The 25558-nt window shown below is 33.4% G+C and overlaps 1 protein-coding gene and 2 long non-coding RNA genes across 11 annotated transcripts in view; 1 reads left to right on the forward strand and 2 right to left on the reverse strand.

Moving 5' to 3' along the window:
- The window catches only part of LOC143257902 (myosin heavy chain, muscle-like), a 48916-nt gene extending 46554 nt beyond the window's left edge, over positions 1 to 2362 (reverse strand). For 2 of the 9 annotated variants that reach the window (XM_076516941.1, XM_076516937.1), the window contains exon 1: positions 2178 to 2362. The gene's annotated coding sequence lies outside the window, so the exon portion shown is untranslated. Of the gene's footprint in view, positions 1 to 269; positions 320 to 1979 lie in introns of all 9 variants that reach the window. The other 7 variants (XM_076516939.1, XM_076516933.1, XM_076516940.1 and 4 more) reach the window with 4 other exon arrangements.
- Positions 2363 to 9660: 7298 nt separating this feature from the next.
- On the forward strand, positions 9661 to 25139 carry LOC143257906 (uncharacterized). The gene is made up of 2 exons (XR_013032014.1): positions 9661 to 9784; positions 23616 to 25139. It is a non-coding gene; the product is annotated as an uncharacterized LOC143257906 (long non-coding RNA).
- LOC143257905 (uncharacterized) lies at positions 14540 to 17879 on the reverse strand. The gene is made up of 2 exons (XR_013032013.1): positions 15930 to 17879; positions 14540 to 15720 (listed from the first exon to the last, which is right to left on the reverse strand). It is a non-coding gene; the product is annotated as an uncharacterized LOC143257905 (long non-coding RNA).
- Positions 25140 to 25558: the final 419 nt, after the last annotated feature.

Here is a 25558-nt window from a genome sequence, read left to right on the forward strand (position 1 = left end):
GAAACTATTTAAATAACATTAGATAAATATATTAATAGCTAGACCTTTTCTACTTTAATTATGAATTTGTACTTTTCTCATGGTTATTGGAGCATTGTTAGCTGCTATATTAAAATTGTTTTCACATAAATAATAATGCCTTAAGAAACAGAAAAGTGGGCAAATGTAAAGAAGAAGGTAAAAATGGAATGATGGCACTTTTAATAAGATGACTGCTAAGTCTTAATAATATTTCTTTTACATGAATTAATAAATCGCTCGCTACTTACGTAGTAACTTGAAACTGTTCCAAGAAGCAATTTGTCTTAAATACACAAACCTAGTACATGGTGTAAAAGGAAAGGTTTGGATATTTAAGATTTCTTTCACCACACTTGCTGCATGCTTGATCTAACTAAATATTTAGTTGATGTTCTGGAGTTTAGAGAAAGAGGTAAGTAGAAAGTTATGACAAAACTAGTGGTTGGTAAACTTGGTAGTTAAACTATGCAACTGGAAAGTATAAATAAAGTTACACCAACATGTCCAGTTAAGGCTTTTTAATTATTGGTAATATAGGTAAAAATTTCATCAAATTATCCAGGAGATTATATTAATTTTTTTTCTTTACACCAGAGTCAAAATTAAAAACATAATCTGTAACGCAGAAATCCAACATATTCTTTGATTGGCATGTCCTCTATTGTAGATCACAGTTTCACTTATCAGCATAGATTGGGTGAGCGAACCAAATCAGGCCTCTTTTCATGGTAACGTGTTTTTCGTATTTACGAGGTTTTGAAGTCCTTTCTAACTTACTACAGTCATATAAGTTAATTTAGGCTTTTGAAAAAGATTATGGCATTGAGCTTAGTTAATTATTCGATATTATACATCAGACCAGATGCTTAATTATTATATTACAGATGTATTTTCCTTCCACTAGAGGACTTTTTACATCACAGACAATATTTTCAACATTTCTGACGCAGAACAGTCTTGTGGTGGAAACACATTAAATCTGTAATGTAATCGTAAGACACATGATATGCTGTATAATATCAAGTAATAAGATAGGCGCAACGCCATTATGTTATTCACAACTTAAATTATTTTACGTTCCTATCTGACGAGTTAAAATGGAGTAAAAAATCCTTAAATTTCACATGCAAAAAAGGTAGGTTTAATGTTGAATAACATAGATCAAACATTTAGTCAAATCGTACAGAATACTGTCGTGAAAAGGTAGGTTTATTTGGACAAATAAGGCATATTGATTGTTGGATAACATAGGTCAAACGTTTCATCAAATCATACAGAATACTCTTGTGAAAAGGCAGGTTTATTTGGAAAACCAGGACATTTTGATTGTTGGGTAACATAGGTAAAAATTTTCATTAAATCGTACAGAATACTATTGTGAAAAGGTAGGTTTACTTGGATAATTGAGGCATATTGATTGTTGGATAACATAGGTAAAACATTTCATAAAATCGTACAGAATACTATTGTGAAAAGGTAGGTTTACTTGGGTAATTTAGGCATATTGATTGTTGGATAACATAGGTAAAACATTTCATAAAATCGTACAGAATACTGTTGTGAAAAGGCAGGTTTATTTTTATAACCGGGACATTTTGATTGTTGGTAAACATAGGTAAAAATTTTCATTAGATCGTACAGAATACTGTTGTAAAAAGGTAGGTTTATTTGGATAATTGAGGCATATTGACTGTTGGATAACATAGGTCAAACATTTCATCAAATCGTACAGAATACTGTTGTGAAAAGGTAGGTTTATTTGGATAATTGAGGCATATTGATTGTTGGATAACATAGGTCAAACATTTCATCAAATCGTACATAAGATTGTGCAATGGTAGGGTACAAGGAATTTCTGTAGGTATTTGAGGAAAGGTTGAGAAAAATAACTGGGCTGTACAAATACAAAATTTTATGACTGGTTCAAAAAATGGATAAAAAAGTAACAAAAAAACAACAACAAAACCCTCAATCCTGTCTTCAGTTGACCAGTTACACAAAGGTGCAGCACAGTTCGAGCCCTACAACATCAGTATCATCCAAAGTGGTAAGAAAAACCAACACTTACGTTCGAAAGCTGGTCTGTGAAGTAAAATGGAACGCTTTCCTTTTAAACTAATGCAAACTGATACTACAATTAGGGGTGAAACACAAACCTGTCTCTGATTGGGCGAAAACTTTGACCAGCTAACACTACGGTTCAATCAGAATTCTTCAAAGTCACAAGCTCTGTACCGTAAAGGGCGGAGCCACAAAATATTCTAGATCCATTTTTGATTCAGCAATTCGGGTTATGCTAAAAAAATAATGAACAGCCTCTTTCCCTCGCCAAACTATTCGTATATGGATTCGTCCAGATATCAACCCAGTACGGTAGCAGAACAGTTTCCAAAAATAAACACATACATAGAGTAGACCATTAAACATATTAATGTAATAAAATCAACATGGTTTACCCAGGTTTTGTGCACGTTGCATTTTTAAAATTTCATCAAATAATATCAGTTTATTACTTATATTTATGTTTTCACATCCTGTAAGTTAATTATTATTTATTTGCAGATTATATGCAGAATAAAGAGCAGGTTGTGTGCTATAAATAGCAGTTCTATAAAGCACCCAAGATTTTGTGCACGTTGCATTTTTAAAATTTCATCAAATAATATCAGTTTATTACTTATATTTATGTTTTCACATCCTGTAAGTTAATTATTATTTATTTGCAGATTATATGCAGAATAAAGAGCAGGTTGTGTGCTATAAATAGCAGTTCTATAAAGCACCCAAGATTTCTGTTAAGTTCCTTTGAAACAAGAAGAAATGCGCAAGGTGACGCGGTCAGGTACGTGAATAAAGCACCAATACCATGCACAACGTAAAACAAACATTGCTACACTCTGGTGTAGCATCTCCGAATTAAGAAACAAGCAAATCTAATCGTAATGGTTGTTGCCACTGCATTGAATATTAGGAAGTATCAGTCATGAAGGGTTAGAAGTGTCAAACAAATAGTGAACCACACTCAGAAGTAAGAAGAGTAAATTAATTCTATGACTCAAAAGAATTGTTTGTTTGTTTTGAATTTCGCGCAAAGCTACTAATTTAGCAGTGTAAGACTAGAGGGAAGGCAGCTAGTCATCACCACCCACCGCCAACTCTTGGGCTACTCTTTTACCAACGAATAGTGGTATTGACCGTCACATTATAACGCCCCCACGGCTGAAAGACCGAGCATGTTTGGTGCGTCCGGGATTCGAACCCGCGATCCTCGGATTACGAGTCGAACGCCTTAACCAACCTGGCCATGCCGGGCCCCTCAAATGAATAGCTGAAGATATCGAATAAATTAAAAGATTGTTTTTATACCCACTTTGTAAGTGTAAGTCTCACCATTTAGAGGAAAAAATTAAATGCTTCAGTGAAAAGAGAGGTTGGAATTTATATGTTGCAGTTTGTAAGTTTTATATTAAACGTAACATTTTATTAATCTAATGAATGAGAAAATGTTGCACAGTGTAGAGAGGCGTAATATGCTATGATAAAAGAAGAAAGTTTTTAATGCAACGACGAATGTAGAAAGACTTGGTATAGTAAGATAATGGTAGAAAAATTTAGTATAGTAAGATAATCGTAGAGAGATTTAGTACACTATGATAATGGTAGAGAGATTTAATACACTATGATAATGGTAAAGAGATTTAATATAGTAAGATAATCGTAGAGAGATTTAGTATTGTATAATAATGGTAGAGAGGTTTAGTACAGTGTAATTAGAGTGATGTGGTATTTATTCATGTATGGTATTCTGTGGTAATTATGTGTACTTCACAGTAAGAGTACATTGCTTTTAATTCTTGAACAAAAGTTAGAAATGTTTGGAAAGTTTTTGTTGGTTTTTTTGGCTGGGATATCACATGAAAAACAAATAAAACAAGATACACTACCTTGTAATGTATCACTACTAGGAAGTACATATCAACGGTAATAGCTTGCTCTAAAATTTTGTTTTACTGAGTTTAAAAAAACAAACAAACTTGTTTTTCGAGTCCATATGTCTTTTCGTATTCTTGAAATTCATTCACATTCTCAAATTAACATCACTGTGGAAGTTTTCCAGTTGGCTCTATTTTTCACTTTCTCTCAAAAATAAATAGACAAAAAAAAAAAAAGGCCAAACTGATTTTTAGAAATGTCGTCACTTTTAAAGTAGGTCTTGTTGAAATTTGAATTTCTTTCACAGAAAATAATATTATATTAACAATGGACATAATACTTTATACAGTGATGTAGTAGAACAGTGGACATAATACTTTATACAGTGATGTAGTAGAACAGTGGGCATAATACTTTATACAGTGATGTAGTAGAACAGTGGAAATAATATTTTATACAGTGATGTAGTAGAACAGTGGAAATAATACTTTACACAGTAATGTAGTAGAACAGTGGGCATAATACTTTATACAGTGATGTAGTAGAACAGTGGACATAATACTTTATACAGTGATGTAGTAGAACAGTGGGCATAATACTTTATACAGTGATGTAGTAAAACAGTGGACATAATACTTTATACAGTGATGTAGTAGAAAAGTGGATATAATACTTTATACAGTGATGTAGTAGAACAGTGGAAATAATATTTTATACAGTGATGTAGTAGAACAGTAGACATAATACTTTATATTGTAATATAGTAGAACTAGATATTGTTGTCATGTAGTTGTTAGTTGCTATCCCGTTATTAATTTGTAAACATTTCATTTGATCAACAGGTATAACTTTTACTGTCAATGTTTTGTAACATTCTAGTGTATCTAAAGTATTAAAAAATGTTTTATCCACAGCTTTAGTTTTCCTTTCAATCATGTGTTGTTTATGTATTATCTGGACAATACCATAAAGATAAAGACAAAGAGTTTTTAGTTTCGCGTGTATCTACTTTCTTTTAATATTTTCCTAGTTGTAATTATTGATTTAGCTATGCTAATTTTCGTTTTTCCTAACTACAGTACAGAAAATCAAAGGTCTGTTTGTTTTTTGAATTTCGCACAAAGCTACTCGAGGGCTATCTGTGCTAGCCGTCCCTAATTTAGCAGTGTAAGACTTGGGCTACTCTTTTACAAACGAATAGTGGGATTGACCGTCACATTATAATGCCCCCACGGCTGAAAGGGCGAGCATGTTTAGCGCGACGGGGATGCGAACCCGCGACCCTCGGATTACGAGTCGCACGCCTTAACACGCTTGGCCATGCCGGGTCTCAAAGGTCTGTATTATATTTAGCTCTGTTAAAAGTATGGTTTGTATATCAGCTCTTAAAATAAATAAGTTTCTGTATTCTGAGAAGATTTTACTCTTTTTCTTTTTTGTTGTTGTCAGAAGTTTATAAGTATTTTCTCACGTGATACTTCCCGGTCAAGTCGTGTATAAAGTGTTATCAAACCAATTAAGTCGAGTGATGCATCCATCTGATTTACTGTCTATAAGTAGGTTCGAGTCGAAATAAATGATATACATCTTGATTCCTTTTACATTTGTAGCATGGTGTAGGATACGATCTTAATGACTGAATATGTGTCTCGCCTGGCTGTTAACACTAACGCATCCTGGAACAGTGACAGTAGAAGGCTATTTTAGTTCTATTGAAAAAAAAACAACATTTTTCTCTGATGAGTCTGCATCAGAGTTTGAGATATTTTTGTCCTAGTTTTTGTGGGTTCCTTAGGAAACTATAACAAGTTAGTAGTTGTTGTATGATCATCCCACACTGCTGTTAATTCAAAACAGTTTCTTATTCTACAAGATCATAAGGAACAAGTTCATTTTAGAAGTAACAGAAATTTTTGTTAAATATAGAATAAGAATTTCCAGGAATTTCTGGTTTGTTTTGTTTTCCAGTCGGTCGTTTAACAGACAGTACCAGTAACAAACTATCAAAATCTTGTGACGCTATTCGATTTTAAAAACGCACTATTCCAACGATGCTCTACAAATTTTACAAAACAAAGTTTGAACAGAGGTTGAGCACGTTGTATTAAAATCAAACTATGTTTGACTTCTTGTTGCAATCCATGTTTCAATGTCAGGTCATCTTTTATCTCACTGTCGTGCATCTTGACAACCACACTTTCCACTACAAAAGGCTACCGTGTAAGTCATTTCCAAGCATGACACTCAACTCTGCACGTTTTTCTTAATCCATCTAATATACTAGGACAACGTTTCCCCAGTATCCATTTTAAAAATTCTGATAGCACAGAAATTCATGGATGTCGCATTCGGTGGTTTGACTGATATGTTTTCGTATTTAATAGCAAACATACCTCCAGCTGCTTGAGATATAGATGGTTGAAAGAAAAAGGGTGTATAGGGTGAATGATAGCCTTATCTTGGTGCATATGGTGAGTGGAAGGCTTATTTTGGTGCACAGAGTGAATGGAAGCCTTATTTTGGTGACCTCTTACCTTAATAACGTAGTTGCCGTACAGAGTTGATATTTATGTATGGTACAAAGAGTCCAAAATATTTATGTGATAGTAAGCACATTTTTCATACGCTCCCCTGATCCCTGCATTGTCCCTAGCGTGATCGTAAATCCCTGTGAGAAACTTTCGTGACAATTTTCTCACTTGTTTACCAGAAGCTGCTGTGAATAGCCTACGGACTTACAACATTAAAATCCAAAACTCGTTTTCCCGTGGCAGACACACCAGATAGTTTATAAGAAAAAACAATTGATCTCAGTGTCTTTGAGGTACAATGTTTACCCTCACTCCTTTACATTATAATTTAATTTTAAAAATGTAACTAACAAGAGACTCTGTAACTAGGACTTCTGGCTAACTGAGCCATCCAAGAGTACAAACTAGTATTGGCTCTTTTTAGCCAGAGGTTCAGGGTTCAAGTTCCAGTTTTAGAGCATCTTCATTTATCGGCTTTTCCACTTTAAATTCAGTATTAAATATTGCCCTCTCATTGTTTACAAAGCTCTTAAGTACAATGAATATAGAAATTCTAAATCCCCTGTCTGATCGTGTCTATACAAGCTATGTTTACGGACGTTTTGTGTTGCTAGATACACTCACAGTATCTACGAAATGTCAAATAATACTAAAATTTAGTTCTGATACATTTCTTTTCACCGTGCTGACTTGCTGATTCATGTAAAGTCATCTTGATATAACTTTTTCAGTCCTTTCTAATTTCATGTTTACATATACGTTACTTATGCTCTAGTATCTTATGTGTCTGCTGTTCATCTTTCAAGCCAAAGGATTTACAGTTTCCAATGAAAATTTAGAAAAATAATTTATTGAAAACAAAGAGAAGTATTTTCGGAAGAAGGATCCTCCTTTAATCTCTGAACACTCAGAAATATCATCTGTCTGTTAGTGTTCCCTCAAACATCGAAATTATCTATCGCATTTTAAAATATTAATTAAATACTATGATATCAGTTTGAGTATAGTAAATCTAATCTGAGTTTTAAATGTCTTTACAGAAGCTTAAGTCTGGTAAACATGGCCATGTTTTGAAAGTTAAGCCTAGTAAAACACAACTAAAGATTCAGATGTCGGTATAAAATAAGAATGGTGAATATAGTTTATTTTGTAATAGGCTGGGTACTGTACTCGACTTAGTGCTTCATTTCTTATTACCGTAAGAAAATATGCGCTTTTACACTGTGGTGTCATAAGTGCGTAATATAAGTAACAGTCAAATCCCACTTTCTGGTCCAACAAGAGTAGACCAAATATTGATGGTGACTAAAACAGACAGCTCTAGTTAGCTATTTCTTTCTTTCTAGTCTAAGAGTTCAGTATAACAAATGGTTAACACGACAGCTCTGGTTGGCTACCTTTTTCTTTTGAGACTAACAGTTCAGTATTAGAAACGATTAACACGACAGCTCTGGTTGACTACCTTTTTCTTTTGAGAGTAACAGCTCAATATAAAAAACGGTTAACACGACAGCTCTGGTTGGCTACCTTTTTCTTTTGAGACTAACAGCTCAATATTAAAAACGGTTAACACGACAGCTCTGGTTGGTACCTTTTTCTTTCTAGTCTAACATTTCAGTATTAGAAATGGCTAACACAAACAGCCCTCCTGTAGCTTTGACCGACATTAAACAAACAATGTTCTGTTGCACTAATTTAATTGTTTTTATCATTACTTTCACAATTAATAACAGTTAACATTTTGGTTACATCAAACTTTAAATATCTTAGTTAAAACAGATAATGTTTTAAAGCCAGTAGAACATTTCGCAATCACTGACACAGCTAACAAAAGCTACACTTTAAGCTTCCTTGTCAAATGTTTTCTGTGCTGTTCTCTGAAACTACGTCAGATTCTGGCTGACCAATTTGGTGTAGACCTGTTTGTCAAATAATGGTGGTTTAACATTACCCATTTTCAGAAGCCAAGGTGTAAATGTTGATCTACTAACGCTTGGATGGAACATTTTATTCTCGAAAACATTACTTATTTTTGTATTCTTACTTCACACTGTATTTCACTGAACTAAATAGAGTTTTCATTTGATAAACCATGAAGGAAGCTGTTTTATGCGTACAGAAAATCCAAAAACAATAAACATTGTCTAAGTTTCTAGTATTCAACACGACTTACGTGCTTGACAAGTAGAACAGTTAAATATGTTAACTTACTGGGATAATACATTACCCAAGCACTAACTAGTGAATTCGTAGTTGGATGACACACTGTTCATACATAACTACTTTACTTGGGTAACAAACAGCTTGTTTTTATGTTACTTCAGAAAATCAACTGTTATATCACATGTCCACTCTGGATAATTAAAAGTTCAATTTAAGTATTGTGATAAAATATTTCCTGAAAAGTGTATTTATTAAATAAAAGTTGTTCATACTGCGACTGCAAAACAGATACGAGGTTTATCTTTTTAACTTTCCTTGAAACACTAATTACTGCACGTGAGATGGTTATCATAGAAACAAGGGGATCAAAAAGAAATGCATTTGTCCCTCGGAACTTCATAATTTACTTGTTTGATAAGATACGAATTTGAAACACGAAGAGAATACAGACTGTGAGTTATAGAACTGGATTCTGTGTTTAGTTTTCAAGCATAAACACATTCGTTAATCGTCGCGATGCAGGAACTTACATACAGTAAAGGGAAAGTGATCTGTCCAAATAAGGCAAGTGAGAAAAGCACGCAAGGCCAGAGTCGACCAACGCATGCTTATAGGTGACGCTCCATCCCAAAATATCACGAACTGCGCCATTTCCAAGCAGTTAGGATAATCCCTCCCTTTTACTTTTTTTTTTTTTTGATAAAGAACCACGTGAACACCTCTAATCTATGTAAATAAAAGTTTGTGAAGAAGTGGCGACCAGCGTCTATTTTAAGTTTTGCTGGTGCCATCACCGTAACACTTGACGTTTAGAAAGCAGGAAACAAGATCCACTATGCATTATATACGAAAATTTAGGGCCTGGAATAAATACCTTCTTTCTATGAAGAGTAAAAAGGTTTTGGAATGGTTTCAAACCACGGTTAAGAAACATTTAAACTGAACAAAATGAAACTCCAAATGGACAGTATGTGACTACACACTAACGTAAAATCCTGTTTCAATAACCGAACACAATAAGGCGGGTTACCAGTAAAAAATATGTGTTTGTTTAAGATTTGCATAACCGGTTATTTCCAACGTAAAACCTGAACAGCTTATATGTTTTATGTAAACTGGTACGGTTTTCTACCAAGGTAATTCTTTTGTTAAACATTTGCACGTGGAAATTATTACACTAGTAGATTATTAATTATTATCCTAGAGACTACTATAACAGTGAATTATTAATTATTGTCCTAGAGACTACTGTAGTAGTAGATTATTAATTATTGTTCTACAGACTACTGTAGTAGTAGATTATTAATTACTGTCCTACAAACTACTGTAATAGTAGATTATTAATTATTGTCCTAGAGTACACTGTACTAGTGGATTACGAAGTAGTGTCCTATAGACGACTCTAGTAGTGGATTATTAATTTTATCCTACAGACGATTGTAGTAGTGGGTTATTAATTACTGCCCTAGAGACAACTGTGGTAGTGGATTATTAATTTTTGTCCTAGAGAACACTGTACTAGTGGATTACGAAGTAGTGTCCTATAGACGACTCTAGTAGTGGATTATTAATTTTATCCTACAAACGATTGTAGTAGTGGGTTATTAATTATTGCCCTAGAGACAACTGTGGTAGTGGATTATTAATTTTTGTCCAAGAGACTACTGTAGTAGTAGATTATTAATTATTGTTTACAGACTACTGTAGCAGTAGATTATTAATTATTGTCCTACAGACTACTGTAGTAGTAGATTATTAATTATTGTGTTACAGACTACTGTGGTAGTGTATTATTAGTTAGTGTCCTACAGACTACTGTAGTAGTGGATTATTAATTATTGTCCTACAAACTACTGTAGTAGTACATTATTAATTATTGTCTACAGACTACTGTAGTAGTAGATTATTAATTATTGCCCTACAGAATACTGTACTAGTAGATTATTAATTATTGTCCTAGATATTATTGTAGTAGTATATTATTAATCATTATCTTAGAGACTATTGTGTTATTGGATTATTAATTACTGTCCTATAAACTATTGTAGTAGTAGATTACTTATTAGTGTCCTAGATATTATTGTAATAGTGTATGATTATTATCCTTGAGAGAATAATAATAAATAGTCAACTATTTGTATTTATTTATTTTGGCCTCTAATACAGTGTGTAAAACTAGACTATTACTACTACATTCTACCCTGTGATACAGTGTATAAAACTAGACTATTATTTCTACATCGTACCCTCGGATACAAGGTATAAACTACAATATTACTTGTACATTCTAGTCTACCGCTAGTACAGCGGTAAGTATACAAATTTACAATGCTAAAATCAGGGGTTCAACAGACACTCCGATGTGGCTTTGCTACAAGAAATCACACTCTACATTCTACCCTCTAACACAGTGCATAAAACTAGACTATTACGTCTACATTCTACCCTCTGACACAGTGTATAAAACTATTATTTTACATTCTACACTCTGATAAAGTGTATAAAACTGACTCTTATTTCTACATTCTACCCTCTGACACAGTGTATAAAACTACAATATGCAATTTACCCTCTGATACAGTGTATAAAACAAGACTATTACTTCTACATTTTACCCTCTGATACAGTGTATAAAATTAGACTGTTACTTCTACATTCTACCCTCTGATACAGTGTATAAAACTACAATATTACTTATGTATTTTACCCTCTGATACAGTGTATAAAACTACATTATTATTTATGCGTTTTACCCTCTGATTTAGTGTATAAAACTACTCTATTACTTCTAAGTTCTTCCCTTTGATACAGTATATAAAACTGACTTTTATTTCTACATTCTACTCTCAGATACAGTGTATAAAACTATCATTTCTACATTTTATCCTCTGATACAGTGTATAAAACTACAATACCACTTACACATTTTACCTTCTGATACATTGTATAAAACTAGACTATTACTTCTACATTCTACCCTGTGATACACTGTGTAGAACTAGAACATTATTTACACATTTTATCCTGTGATCTAGTGTATAAACTACACTATTACTTCTACTTTCTAGCCCTCTGCTAGTACAGCGGTAAGTATACAATGCTAATATCAGGGGTTTGATTCCCCTCCGTGGGCTCAGCATATAGCCTGATGTGGCTTTGCTACAAAAAATCACACTCTACATTCTACCCTCTAACACAGTGCATAAAACTAGGCTGTTACTTCTACATTTTACCCTCTGACACAGAGTATAAAACTATTATTTCTACATTATACCTTCTGATACAATGTATAAAACAATTATTTTTGTACATTCTACCCTCTGATACGATGTATAAAACTAGACTATTACTTCTACATTCTACCCTGTGAAATAGTACATAAAAGTACAATATAACTTGTACATTTTATCCTCTGATACAGTGTATAAAACTAGAACATTATTTCTACATTTTACCCTGTGATACAGTGTATAAAACTAGACTGTTGCTTCTACATTCTACCCTATGATACAGTGTATAAAACTATACTATTACTTATGCATTTTACCCTCTGATTCAGTGTAAAAAACTGACTCTTATTTCTACATTCTACCCTCTGATACAGTGTATAAAACTAGACTATTACTTCTATCTTCTACTCTATGATAGAGTGTATAAAAGTACAATATTACTTAAACATTTTACCCTATGATACAGTGTATAAAACTAGAACATTATTAGACATTCTACCCTCTGATACAGTGTATAAAACTGACTTTTATTTCTACATTCTAACCTCTGATACAGTGTATAAAACTATTATTTCTACATTCTACCCTCTGACTAGACTATTACTTCCACATTCTACCCTGTGAAACAGTATACAAAAGTACAATATTACTTGTACGTTTTATCCTTTAATACAATGTATATAACTAGAACATTATTTCTACATTTTACCCTGTGATAAAATGTATAAAAGTACATTAGTTTTACATTTTACCTCTGATACAGTGTATAAAACTACACTATTACTTATGCATTTTACCCTATGATAGAGTGTATAAAAGTAAAATATTACTTATACATTTTACCCTGTGTTACAGGGTATAAAACTACACTATTATTTGTACATTCTAGCCCCCTGCTTGTATAGGGGTAACTATACACCTTCAAATAACTAATTAGCATTGTTTTAATATATCAATGTTACACTTACAAGTAATAACTGATTAGATATTTTCAATGATAAAGGTAACACATTCAAGTAATAACCAGTTAGTTTTGGTCAAATATCAAGGTCACACCTTTAAATAACTTATTAGCTTTGGTCAGATATCAAGGTAACACCTTCAAGTAATAACAGGTTAATTTTGGTCAAATATCAAAGTCACATCTTCAAATAACAAGTGATTAGCTTTGGTCAAATATCAATGTCACACCTTCAAGTAATTGCTGATTAGATTTTGTCAATGATCAAGGTCACACCTTCAAGTAATAACCAGTTAATTTTCTTCAAATATCAAGGTCACACCTTGATATAACAACATATTAGCTTTGGTCAAAAATCAATGTCACAAGTTCAAGAAATAACTGATTAGACTTTGTCAATGATCAAGGTCACACCTTTAAATAACAACTGATTAGCATTGTTCTAAAATATGAATGTCACACCTTCAAGTAATGAATAATTAGATATTTTCAATGATCAAGGTAACACGTTTCAGTTATAACCGGTTAGTTTTGGTCAAATATCGAGGTCACACTTTCAAATAACAACTGATTGTCATTGTTTTAAAATATCATTATGACATCTTCAAATAATAATTGATTAGATTTTGTCAATGATTAAGGTCACACCTTCTAGTAGTAACCAGTTAGTTTTGGTCTAAAATCAAGGTCACACCTTGAAATAACTACTGATAAGCTTTGGCAAAAATCAAATAACAACTGATTATCTTTGGTCAAAATCAATGTCACACCTTTAAATAACAACTGATTGGCTTTGGTCAAATATCAATGTCACAAGTTCAAGAAATAACTGATTATACTTTGTCAATGATCAAGGTCACACCTCTAAATAACAACTGATTAGCATTTTTCTAAAATATGAATGTCACACCTTCAAGTAATGAATAATTAGATATTTTCAATGATCAAGGTAACACGTTTCAGTTATAACCGGTTAGGTTTAGTCAAATATCGAGGTCACACTTTCAAATAACAACTGATTGGCATTGTTTTAAAATATCATTATCACACCTTCAAGTAATAATTGATTAGATTTTGTCAATTGTTAAGGTCACACCTTCTAGTAGTAACCAGTTAGTTTTGGTCAAAAATCAAGGTCACACCTTGAAATAACTACTGATTAGCTTTGGCAAAATCAAATAACAACTGATTATCTTTGGTCAAAATCAATGTCACACCTTCAAATAACAACTGATTGGCTTTGGTCAAATATCAATGTCACAAGTTTAAGAAATAACTGATCAGACTTTGTCAATGATCAAGGTCAAACCTTTAAATAACAACTGATTAGCATTGTTTTAAAATATGAATATCACACCTTCAAGTAATTACCGATTCGATTTTGTCAATGATCAAGGTCACACATTCAAGTAATAACCAGTTAAATTACGTCAAATATCAAGGTCACACCTTGATATAACAACTGATTAGCTTTGGTGAAAATCAGACCCACCTTCAAATAACAACTGATTGGCTTTGGTCAAATATCAATGTCAAAAGTTCAAGAAATAACTGTTTAGACTTTGTCAATGATCAAGGTCATACTTTCAAATAACAACTGATTAGTTTTGGTCAAAGGCCAAGGTCATATTGAAAGTTAATTAATTTTGTTTAAATGGAAAGCAATGATTTTTTTTAAATCTCAAAACTCGAGTATAAATTACACTATGTAACACAAATTTTATTCATGGATAGTATGTGTTATTTCTTAAATGCTTATTTTGTAAAAGTACAGAAAATGGCCGTTATTCCCTTCAAACTTTGGCTTGCTCCTCTAAGTATGATCCCATGTTCTCCTTGAATTTATCAAGATGAGCGTCAAGGATATGGATTTTCAGAGATATTTTGCAGCTCGTTTGGTTATAGTTCTTCACCAGAGCCTCAATGAGTTCCACATACTTTTTGGCCTTCTGATTGCCAAATAAGCCCCAAACCACAGCAACAAAGCTGCCCCAAACTTGTTTTCCTTCCTACTGAGCTTCTTGGGGAATTCTGTCCACTCCAGGATCTTCTTTATTTGTGGTCCAACAAAGACACCAGCTTTGACCTTTGCCTCAGACAGCTCAGTGAAGAAGTCTCGAAGGTACTTGAAGGCTGCAGACTCCTTATAAAGAACTATGACAAATAGTTTCATAAGACTCAATTTTAATGCAATGGTAGAAACAACACCTTCTGGAGGTCTTGATGCTGTTGTATTCCTCTTTGAGGTGCACCAAATGAGGCAGGGGACGAGACGGATACTTATTTCCGTTATGAAGCAGCATAGCTTTGAAGCTTCCGAATGAGCTATCAATGAAGGAGCGCCACCTGTTCGGCAATTCCAATTGCATTGTGGCAGAAGCAGAGCCCATCTTGACGAGTGAAGAAGCTTGAAAAATATCGGTGACGCTTCCTTTGACTTGTGACTTGCACACTTTCATCTGACAAATCCAACACCTTGAGCCCAAATGTCAAGAGCTCGGCATTCGACTTTGTTAGACCAAGATCTCTGATCAAGTCATTGAGGCCTTTTTGGTTGGGGTAGTATGGGTTTCTCTCACCAGTTGCACCTCTGAAATTGTAATCTAGATCTTTAACTCTACCTCCTCTTCTGTTTTGTTGCTCTCTTCTGAGGATGGCTGATTTCTCTCTGGCAGAGTGGGTACAGGGAGCTCAGTGCAGTGTGGCACTGGAGCAATGGATGATGGAAGGTCTGGATACATGATAACAGATGCATTCTTGTCAGCCAGACGTTCGGAAGGGTCCACCATGCAGAAATAGCAATTGCTTGAGTGGTCATCGGGTTCACGCCAAATTCATGTAATAGCGAACTTCATGGCTCTCTTTTCCCCTCTGTACCATCCTGCGAAAGAACAAAATAAAATTACTATGAAGAATAAATTTATTTCATCCACAGTTAATGTGTAAGAGGTTCACGCAAAATATTTTATATATGATATTTTCTATACTGTTGGAAATTTAAAAATTGAAATATATTTAAATTTTAAAAGGTCTAAAATTTGTATAATATAAAATTTTACTATTCAAGCAAATAAAAATTATCCGTCTTACATTCTTGAGTTTGTTTTACAGTGCTCCCAGGTAAAATGAAGTACCCAGGGTTTGTCTTGATCCCTGACAGGTATACCGAAATATGTCTTGTGGACTTCACACATTTTAACAGATGCTGTCATAGAGTACTTTTTCGCTCTTGTCTTGAAAAATTTGCCACATACATAGCAGAACATGTCTAGAGAATGCTTGCAGCTTCTTGAAGCCATCTTTGACAAAATCAGATAGGTCTATGTGTTCACTCAGGCAGCTAGAACTAAACTGAAGTAGTGACTGGCGAATGGCGACTGTATATATATATATATATATATATTACTATGGAAAGTTCTTAAATTTCTGAAAGGTTCTTGAAAATTATCGTAAGTTCTACAACATTCCAGAAAGTTCTCGAAAGTTCTTGTAAGTTTGAGAAAATTCTTTATCGGCTACTTAGCACTGAATCTACCTGGAATGTTCTAGAAAATGAATAAATTTGAAAATTTCATTACAGATGTCACAAAAGCAAATTTTAAAGAGAAAAATAGGTCTTTTCATTTCGTTTAGACATAAGCAACTGGGAGATAACACTTTCTGCACAAGAACAAGAAAAAGTAAAAATTTTGTTACCATAGTGTTATGATAAATTTTTTACGTCTTAATGTACATGAAAAACTGTGTAGTGTATAGTGTAGGTTGGTCACTGGATAATGAACAATGTTGTGTGGCAGAAATCACACTTATTTGGAAATCTAATTTATTCTTCTAATATCTTGAGTGAAACTAAATTATTATGGAGTTTCTTCTACAATTAGCCCTTTAGAAAGTTTCAGATCTATAGAGGAATTCACAGACAACACTAACTAAACTGATCTCAAAACCAAAGTTTTTGCCTTAAATACAATAATGTAGTATACATCTTTCTAAAGATATGTTTTGTTTTTCCGAGAGAGAAACTCCGTGTCCCATAGCAGTTGAACACATCTAGCTTCGTTGTCACTGTACAACTGTCAAAACAGTAGAACACCCATTGTCTAGAACGTCCTTGATACCAAGAAAGAAAGAATTCAGGTCACGCGTAGGGAGAAAAAACAAGTTTTATAAATTCTTCGCCTCCATTCACAAAAGCGAGAAAATAGTTGTTCTTAGTTAGCTCGGTAAACAGTAGTAGAATATCTGTACACTCCACACAATAGGAAGTTAACATTACTAGAGTTGCCAAGGAGGGAATGTCTTTTTTTTTTTTCCTTTTTTTTTGTTGATGTAGATATGATTGTTCCGAAACAAAACAACCATCTTGTTGCTAGTACAGACGAATTCCGCCTTCACAAGCCACCTGCCAAATACAAGATTCAAGAATCTAAAAACCCCTGAATAGACAGCCCTCAGCGACATAATGGAAATAGAAGATAACATACTTCCATTCCTTAACATGATGGTTACCAAGATACATAACTCGTATACTACAGAAAGTCCTTTAATTATTGTTTGTTTGATTGTTGAATTTCGCGCAAAGCTACACGAGGGCTATCTGCGCTAGCCGTCCCTAATTTAACAGTGTAAGACTAGAGGGAAGGCACCAAGTCACCACCACCCACCGCCAACTCGTGGGCTACTCTATTACCAACGAATAGTGAGATTGACTCTCACATTATAACGACCCCACGGATTAAAAAAGATCATGCTTGGTGTGCTGGGAATTCGAAACCGCGTCGTTCAGATTATGAATTGAGCACACTAATAATCTCGTTAAGAACTAACAACATCCATAGGAAGAAAAACACGTTAATACCACAATTATTCGTTGCCCTGGATATCTAAGAGAGAGAAAAAAACAAAAATCATAAATAAATGATACCACATAATTGTAACACAAATAAGTATTACCAAATAATAATACTATAAATAAATAATACCAAATAATAATAATACTATAAATAAATAATGCCAAATATTAATAACATAAATAAATAAAACCACATAATAGTAACATAAATAAATAAAACCAAATAATAATACCAAATAGTAGTAACACAGGGGTAGAAATATTCTAAATTTTCAGCAGAACACGTGTCCTGCTGGGCAGTGAAACTTGCCGGACATTTGAAATTTTAGCAAGACACCTCAAAATTGTCACCGGACATTGCCAAAAACAAGAAATCAAGCACAGACAATTATTATATAAAACAGAATCATTTTATTTATGGCACTGAAACATTATTTCAAAGCAAGTGGCAACAAGCCTTGTATCCATGAAAAATGACACATCAATCAAACTTGTATATCTAGTCATCCAGCACTAAGACATCAGCTGATGTAGACTCAGTATCTCTATTGTCTCTACGTGTGTGAGTTTCATGTGGACTCACAAATCGTCTGGTTTTTTACTGTCCTTCCACCAGGATTCTACAGACTTGCACAGTAATTCTGTGCTTGCAAGATCACAGGTCTTATTCTTAGCTAATTTTATTGTCATCAATTCATTAAGAGAATCATTTATTAGTTTGGACCGCCAGTCATCCTTAATAACTGCCATCTGGGAAAATCCACGTTCTGGTTCAGAAGATGACACGGAAATCACCTGCATGAGGCATACCAAGGCCAACAATGTTGATCCAGGGAAAGGTTTACCGTACTCAACAATAATTTGACTTAACATGTGAGCCCACAATCAACTTGCACTACTAGACAGGGACTCATCTGATTTGGCAAATCTTGTGGCTTTGAGCAGTGTCTCGTGTAAGTCAGCTTGGCAAATATCAGCTGCAATGTTTAAACCCTTAGCTTCTAGCAAAGCACCAAAGTGGTCCAATAGTGTCTGGAGTTCATTATGGCCATAAGATGACAATGCTTCCTTGCTTTTAGGCCAGTTGCTTGGTTCAAAAATTTGAAAGACACCAATAAAATCCTTATCAAATTCTTCAAATCTTTCATTCAAATATGTGACAATTTTACCTATGAAGATGGCAGTTTCTTCAGCCACGGATTGAGCAACTGTCTCTTTTTATGGCACTTTTTGAGCCTCTGGCCCTTGTTTGACCACTAATAACAATCACCTTTCCTCTAAGTAACCACTTGCAAGTTTATTCACATGTTGTGAGCTCTTTAACAATTTTCTGGGATCTCTCAACATGATTCAGATTGCCCAGCTTCTCTTTGCAAACACCGAGTTTGTCAGAAACAATGTTCACAACAGCAGAATTGTCTTGCATTTTGAGACTAAGAGATGTCAAAACAGACAAAACTGCCAAGAGTATGCCCATGTATAGGATGAATTTAAGGCTTGTATAAAGTACTGTATAATCCTGCAGCTTTCTGTTCATGTTCCCCTTTGTCATGCAGCTTTACTTGATACAAATGCTCCGCTAAAGCTGGCCAGTTATGAGGAAGTGACTCTAGAGTGTGCTCTTTGTAGGCCACCCACCAGTTCCTGCCCCTTTTGTTGGCTTTACCAGCTTCTTTGAGGCCAGCCCAGTTCTGTGACAAATTGTCATGAAACTTCCATAGGTTTTCTAAAAAGGTTTGAATACTATCAAAGTAAGGGATGCCCTTGATGGTCTTCTCAATTACAAGTTCCAATCTGTGATTAACACAGTGGATCCCTATCAAATAAGGCTTTTGCGCCTTCAGTCTGTTGACAAGTCCTTTATTTGTGCCAAAGTTGACAGCTGCCCCATCAGCTGTCAGACATACAATTGATTCAAGCCAGTCGGGAAACTTGCAATATATGGGGACAATGCTGCAAGTACAAAAAATTAGTACCCAATATTAGTTACTTTCTGTAAAAAAAAAATAACAAAATGTAAATTTGTACTTTGGAAAATTCAATTGCTCCATTATCTATTACACTAGTTGTGCTAGATTAAGCTCCATTTCTGTCAGTGGTAAATACATGGTTCTTCTTGGTTTAAATCAATTGAAAAATGCTTGAGTTTTCGCTGACGTATATTAATAACGGAATGACTATGTAAACCTGAATTAAAACACAAATGTACATGATATATTGTCAATTTTAATTTTTCTTAATTAGAAATTCAGGATAAATCCAGAAAATTCTCATCTCATGTAATTAAGAAACCTTTACCTGAACTAAATGCCTGTAACAAGTGTTAAGAATCGGTCTTCTCAACTGACTGCGGACACAGGAAGTGGGTTACTGGGAAACAGTCACTGTCCAAGTATCTTACATAGACTATCTCCTGCTCAATGTTGGCAGTGTCTGTTGAGCCGTCAGCCATAATACCAAAGAATAATGAGGTGTGCAGATGAGATCTGACATTAATCCTAATTGTTATGCAATATATTTCGTAAAGATAACTGCTTGTTTGTCATTGGCATAATGTTCTGTTAAGTTCATACCAAAGTTGTGCTTCTGCAGCAACAGAAGCTCTTGAAAATCGCTGAATAGTTTGGCATTCAAAGCCATATAAAGGGCAGTCCTGAACAGCACAAGCAAACGATCTTTCTCAGTCTGGTTACGTTTACTCAATTATTTCGTCATGGGAGTTAAATCAGGTGTTAAATCACGATGTCCGGTGATAGATGGCAAAGTGCTGGTCAAACTTGATTTTTTAACGGACATGTCCGGCTTTAAATAAAAAATTTCGAACCCTGATTCTCTGAAGTTGAACTGTTCATAATGTTTGAATTCAGTAAACGTTCTTGGTCAAATTTGGCAGTTTTACAATGAATAAACATCATTCACAATCACAGCTTTCAAAGTATCTCGTATATTGACCATAGCAACCAACAATATAATATATCTCATGGGATGTTGGTTTAAATAGTTTCAAGTGAGAATCTCCAGTGTTCAACAATGTTCAAAAACACACTGACATTTTCATAAAATGAATGCTGTTGGCTCTTACTCTCTAAAATCTTCTACAAATTTAGAGAGTAGTCAGAGCTGGCACAATACATATCCAACAATACATGAACATGTGTCATACAGAAACAAGCATAGGTATCAAAATAAACATATAATGGTAAATATTTTACAAATACAAAGTTCACACACATAAATCATAGCGATTTAAGTTATTATCTTAAATATAATATTACACAAAAACTTTTTTTAGTTTTGTTGTATTTTTTTCACTGTCTATATTTATAACAGTTAAAAGTTAAAAAAATATTTAAAAAAAAAAAATGCCCATTTCTTGTCCAATCAATGTTACAGGGGTCAGTTGCACTCCTTTGTTTTCCTTAAACTGTACAATGAATTTTTGATTTGCATTCAATGCTATACATTAAAAGTGCCAACCAGAACTTTCTCTTTTAAATTTAACAAACCTATCAATATTGCTCTTAAAAATAACAAATCTGGTATATTCTTATTATCTGGTGTTCACACTTAACTGTTTCTGTTTTTTTTTCACCTGGTGACTGATGCAAACTTGATTGTCTTGATCTTTCTTCCTTCAGTGTCAAAAAAAATTTGAGGTTAAACCCTTAATTTTACAATTTGGATTTCCAACTTCGCACAAGTACCCAAAGATTTCTGGGGCAACCACTTACTCAATATGTTAAACAGTGTCTATATAATGCCTTGACAGACAAATCAGTGGCAAGTGGTTTTACCGACTTACTATCTGTTAACATGTTACATAATAAGACATTCAACACAGCATACAATACAACATTCTACCCATAATAACTCTTTCCCTTCCATGATCACCAGTTTTGTGACCACACAAATCGATGCAAAACTCTAGGAGACTGACAACTAGTAAAATCAGAATGCTTTGATTCTCACCACAGTTATATGGGTGTTGGATCTTGACCTCCTCAGATATTTTGTAAATAATCTAACCATTAGATACTTACTTGGCTGAAGTTGTTGGTTGAAAAGTATCTGTGGTTAAGTATTAGAACTACAAACTGTGATGGAATACATTTTCTTCTGCACACAGAAGGAATTGTCACATACCTGAAGAAATTCATGTTGTAGATGGCAAAAAACTCTTCCTTGATTGATGTCTGACTATCAGTAAGAATAATAAATATCACTTTAAACAAAAACTTTAATAAGGGTCAACAATGATAGAGTTGTTTTCTTAGCTCTACATCTCTTCCTACATATTGTCTTTTAAAAATATCCATAATTTTCTGTGACATTTTTTAAATATATTTAAAAAATAAGTATATTTTAATTTACTGAATTACAAACAGGCTATCTCATATTCACTACAGCTGTTGAATTATTCTGGCTACAGGCTAAAAATTTGCATTGCTGAGTACACCTTGACCAAGGGATGTATTTTAATACACTTATAGCTCAGTAAGAAAGCCACTTAAATAACATTAATAATAGGATATTATACAATGTTTGCATGTTATTATTTTGTGTTCCTAATTTAATTCAGCAAAGTATTAACACGTGTTAACTTTTATCCAGACTAACTACAATAAAGTACAAGATCCACAAGTAAGTACTAAAAGTCTTGCTTTTATAAGTATATTTCTTATTTATTGTTACAAAAGTGAATACAATGTGAAACTCAGAATATTATTAGAATAGACAAGAAAACATGAGTGAAACAACTTCTCAGGAATCTATGCATGTAAAATGCACAAGTGCTACATAATTTAGTGTTTGTTTATTTTATTCTAGCTTTAGTTATTTGTCTACCAAGTGTTTACAGGTGCATACTTACGTAGTTCAAAGAATATTAAAACAATAAAACTGAATGAAGACTAAATTTAAATTGTTACAAGTCTGGGACTACTTAGGATAAATAACTTATTTTATGTAACAATCTGCAGTTATTCTAGAAGAGAAAAATGGTAGATTTATCTTTTGTTTTTTTTTTTTTTTTGGTCATTTTAAGTAAAACGGACCACACTTGTACAGAGTTAGGTTATAGAAAATAACAAACAAAATATGAGGTTTAATCTTAAAAATCTTTTTGACACTCTTTTAGGAAATTCCAAAGGCTATGCTAATTACAAGTAAAAACTGTAAGATGTATAAAAAGAGTCATAACTTTCACTAAATGCTTGGAAATTTTTATGAAGATATACTTCCTATATTTAAATTTATTGCAGATATAGTTTCTTGGTTACATGTTGGTTAAAGTGTTGATGGGTAAAATAATGAGTAGTTTGATATGAGTTTCTAATAATCAACAAAACAAATACAACAATATCTTATATTCTGCAATGCTAGAGAACCTTCTAATAGCCATCCAATTATTTGTGAGCAGAATGGAGGTTTCTACTAAGAAGAAAAATGATGAACTGCTTTTTAGAATATCTAGACAGAAGTAAATCTATTGCTACTGTGATGAGAAATTCTTTATCAAAAGCAAAGAAATAATCACCTTCATCAAAAATCTAAAATTTTAGCTACACAGACATTAAACTGATATCAGTTCTCAACAAACTTATAATCTGGAAACAAGACAGTTTGCTAGAGAGTTATTCCACACTTACTCAAAGTCAAAGAAAGTTTTATATGTATTATATATAACAGTTGAAAACACTACAAATAATATTGCTACAGAAGCGTACTATTACTAAAAACAAAAGCACAGTTGTAATGTACACACAGAATTTATCCATTCTTCCTTCCTTGATGAAACTGCTGCAATGGCAGAAAACAAAGAATTTATACAAGACATTGAAACACAGAAAACAAACCATAACTTTTATTTTTTGTGTTTATGATGTATTAAAAATTACCATTTGTTAAAATTATTTATTTTTCAGCATAACATATACTGGAAATGGAATCAGATTAACTCACTGAGAACTGGCACAATAAAGAAGATCCAGGGTTTCAAGGCACAGGGTCCTGGACTGAGTTCCCTCTTGGCAGGTAATATAGGAAAAAACAATACTGAATTACTGAAATGCAACACAAAAGAAACAATCCCTGAGGAAGGGTAAGAACAATGCATATGCCCAACAGACTACCAGAAGCTGGAACACATTCATATGATGAGATGAAGCATTAGTGATTAGGTACAGACCCATCTTAGATAAAGATAGTGACACATTGATGGTGTTGTCAGAGAGGCAAGCCACCAATATAAATCCTGGGCTGGAGGAGGGAGCATATGAACTATTTTAGGCAACATTTCAGTAATTATTCTGTGCATGCAAGGTTCAGTGGAGAAGATGCACATGTCTGTGTGTGATCAAAGAGTTAGTTGGTTTTAGTGAAGCCATGGTCCCCATCACCAAATTATCTCTCATGAACTATAAGTTGAACAAGTGTAGATTTTGGTGACTAGTCACTCACAGGCAGATGGAAAAAGGCTGAGCAAAATTGAGAAAGGGCTTAAGAAACACTCTCAAGTAAAAATTGAGTGTGAGCAAGGAAAAATTCAGAAGTATTAATGAACACCACATCTTCGATATACTGTAGATAGAAGAAAGTGGTTGGAGGAGAAGAGAGAGAGGGAGAATTTGGGTAAAAGACTACGGGTAAAAATACAGAATTATCCACCTGTGTACGTAAAAGTGTGACCCAAGTGGATTTAGTAATGACTGACAACCTCAATGAATCATATACCAGGTAACAAAGGAAAGTTGTAAATTAGACATTCTTAAACAGGAAATTTGGAACTAAAGCAAGGTATGGTGGTGGAGGTTTCAGTTTGCAACAATGTGTAAACTAAGGGCAAAATGAAGGATTGATTTTAGTTTCTGATTAAATTTAATTAGGACTACCACAAAAAACTGTGGAGAAAAAAAACAGGGAATGATAATCACCTACAAAAATTCTAAGGAGCATGGTGCAGCACCTCAGGCTTTGGCCCAGAGATGAGAGGTAAAGTATGGTGAGAAGAATCAAGTAAAGAGAAATATACTGAGAACTAATATGTGAAACCAATACTAAATAATCTGACCACGTTCTGCCACAACAAACCTAACAGGAGAAATCCCAATTGTGGGAATTAAGGAGAAGGAGTTCAGAATTATTAAAATTGAAGATATAAGAATCAGACAGATGAGAACTTGTAAGAATACAGTTGGTCAAGGAAAGATAAAACAAAGATTATTTATGGTTAGGATTAGGAAGAAGCAAATAAGACTAACTTCAACTTTTCCCATCACAGGAGATGGTACTGTTGCTTGTCCTTTACTAATCTGTTTGCATGTCTTTATGAAAAACCACATTTTGGAAAATTAGCTGTTGAGTTACGGTGCAAGTTTGTTACTTTTGTAACCCTGATATTTCTTAGTACTTATTATCCATAAAAAATATTTATTTATTTGTTTTGAATTCCTTTATTTACCTTTTATTAACATTTATATTTTAATCACTTTTCATGTCATATTATTATTTTGCTGTATAAATGCCCATAATAATTTCCCTTTTAAGTTAAATGTTTTAAATACCTTTTCATACTCTTTTATACCTAAAATTGTTGTTCCATAGTTTATTTGTAATCATAAAACACAAATAAAATTAGTCTCATATGTCAAATTATTTCAGTATCTTATCAAAACAATTCTGGTGTGTCATGATAGTCTTCTTTATATAACTATAATGTTACTACACCTTTCTTCACACTTAATTTAGTAATTTCCAGTTTTCCTACAACAAAGAAAGGTTTACCTTTTAAATATGCCAAGATTATGTGGTTTATTATTTTTTGTTCATCGATTTTTTGAACTTATATATTTTCTGAACATCAGAAGCT

The sequence above is a fragment of the Tachypleus tridentatus genome, chromosome 7, assembly GCF_004210375.1.
Source record: "Tachypleus tridentatus isolate NWPU-2018 chromosome 7, ASM421037v1, whole genome shotgun sequence".
NCBI lineage: Eukaryota > Metazoa > Arthropoda > Merostomata > Xiphosura > Limulidae > Tachypleus > Tachypleus tridentatus.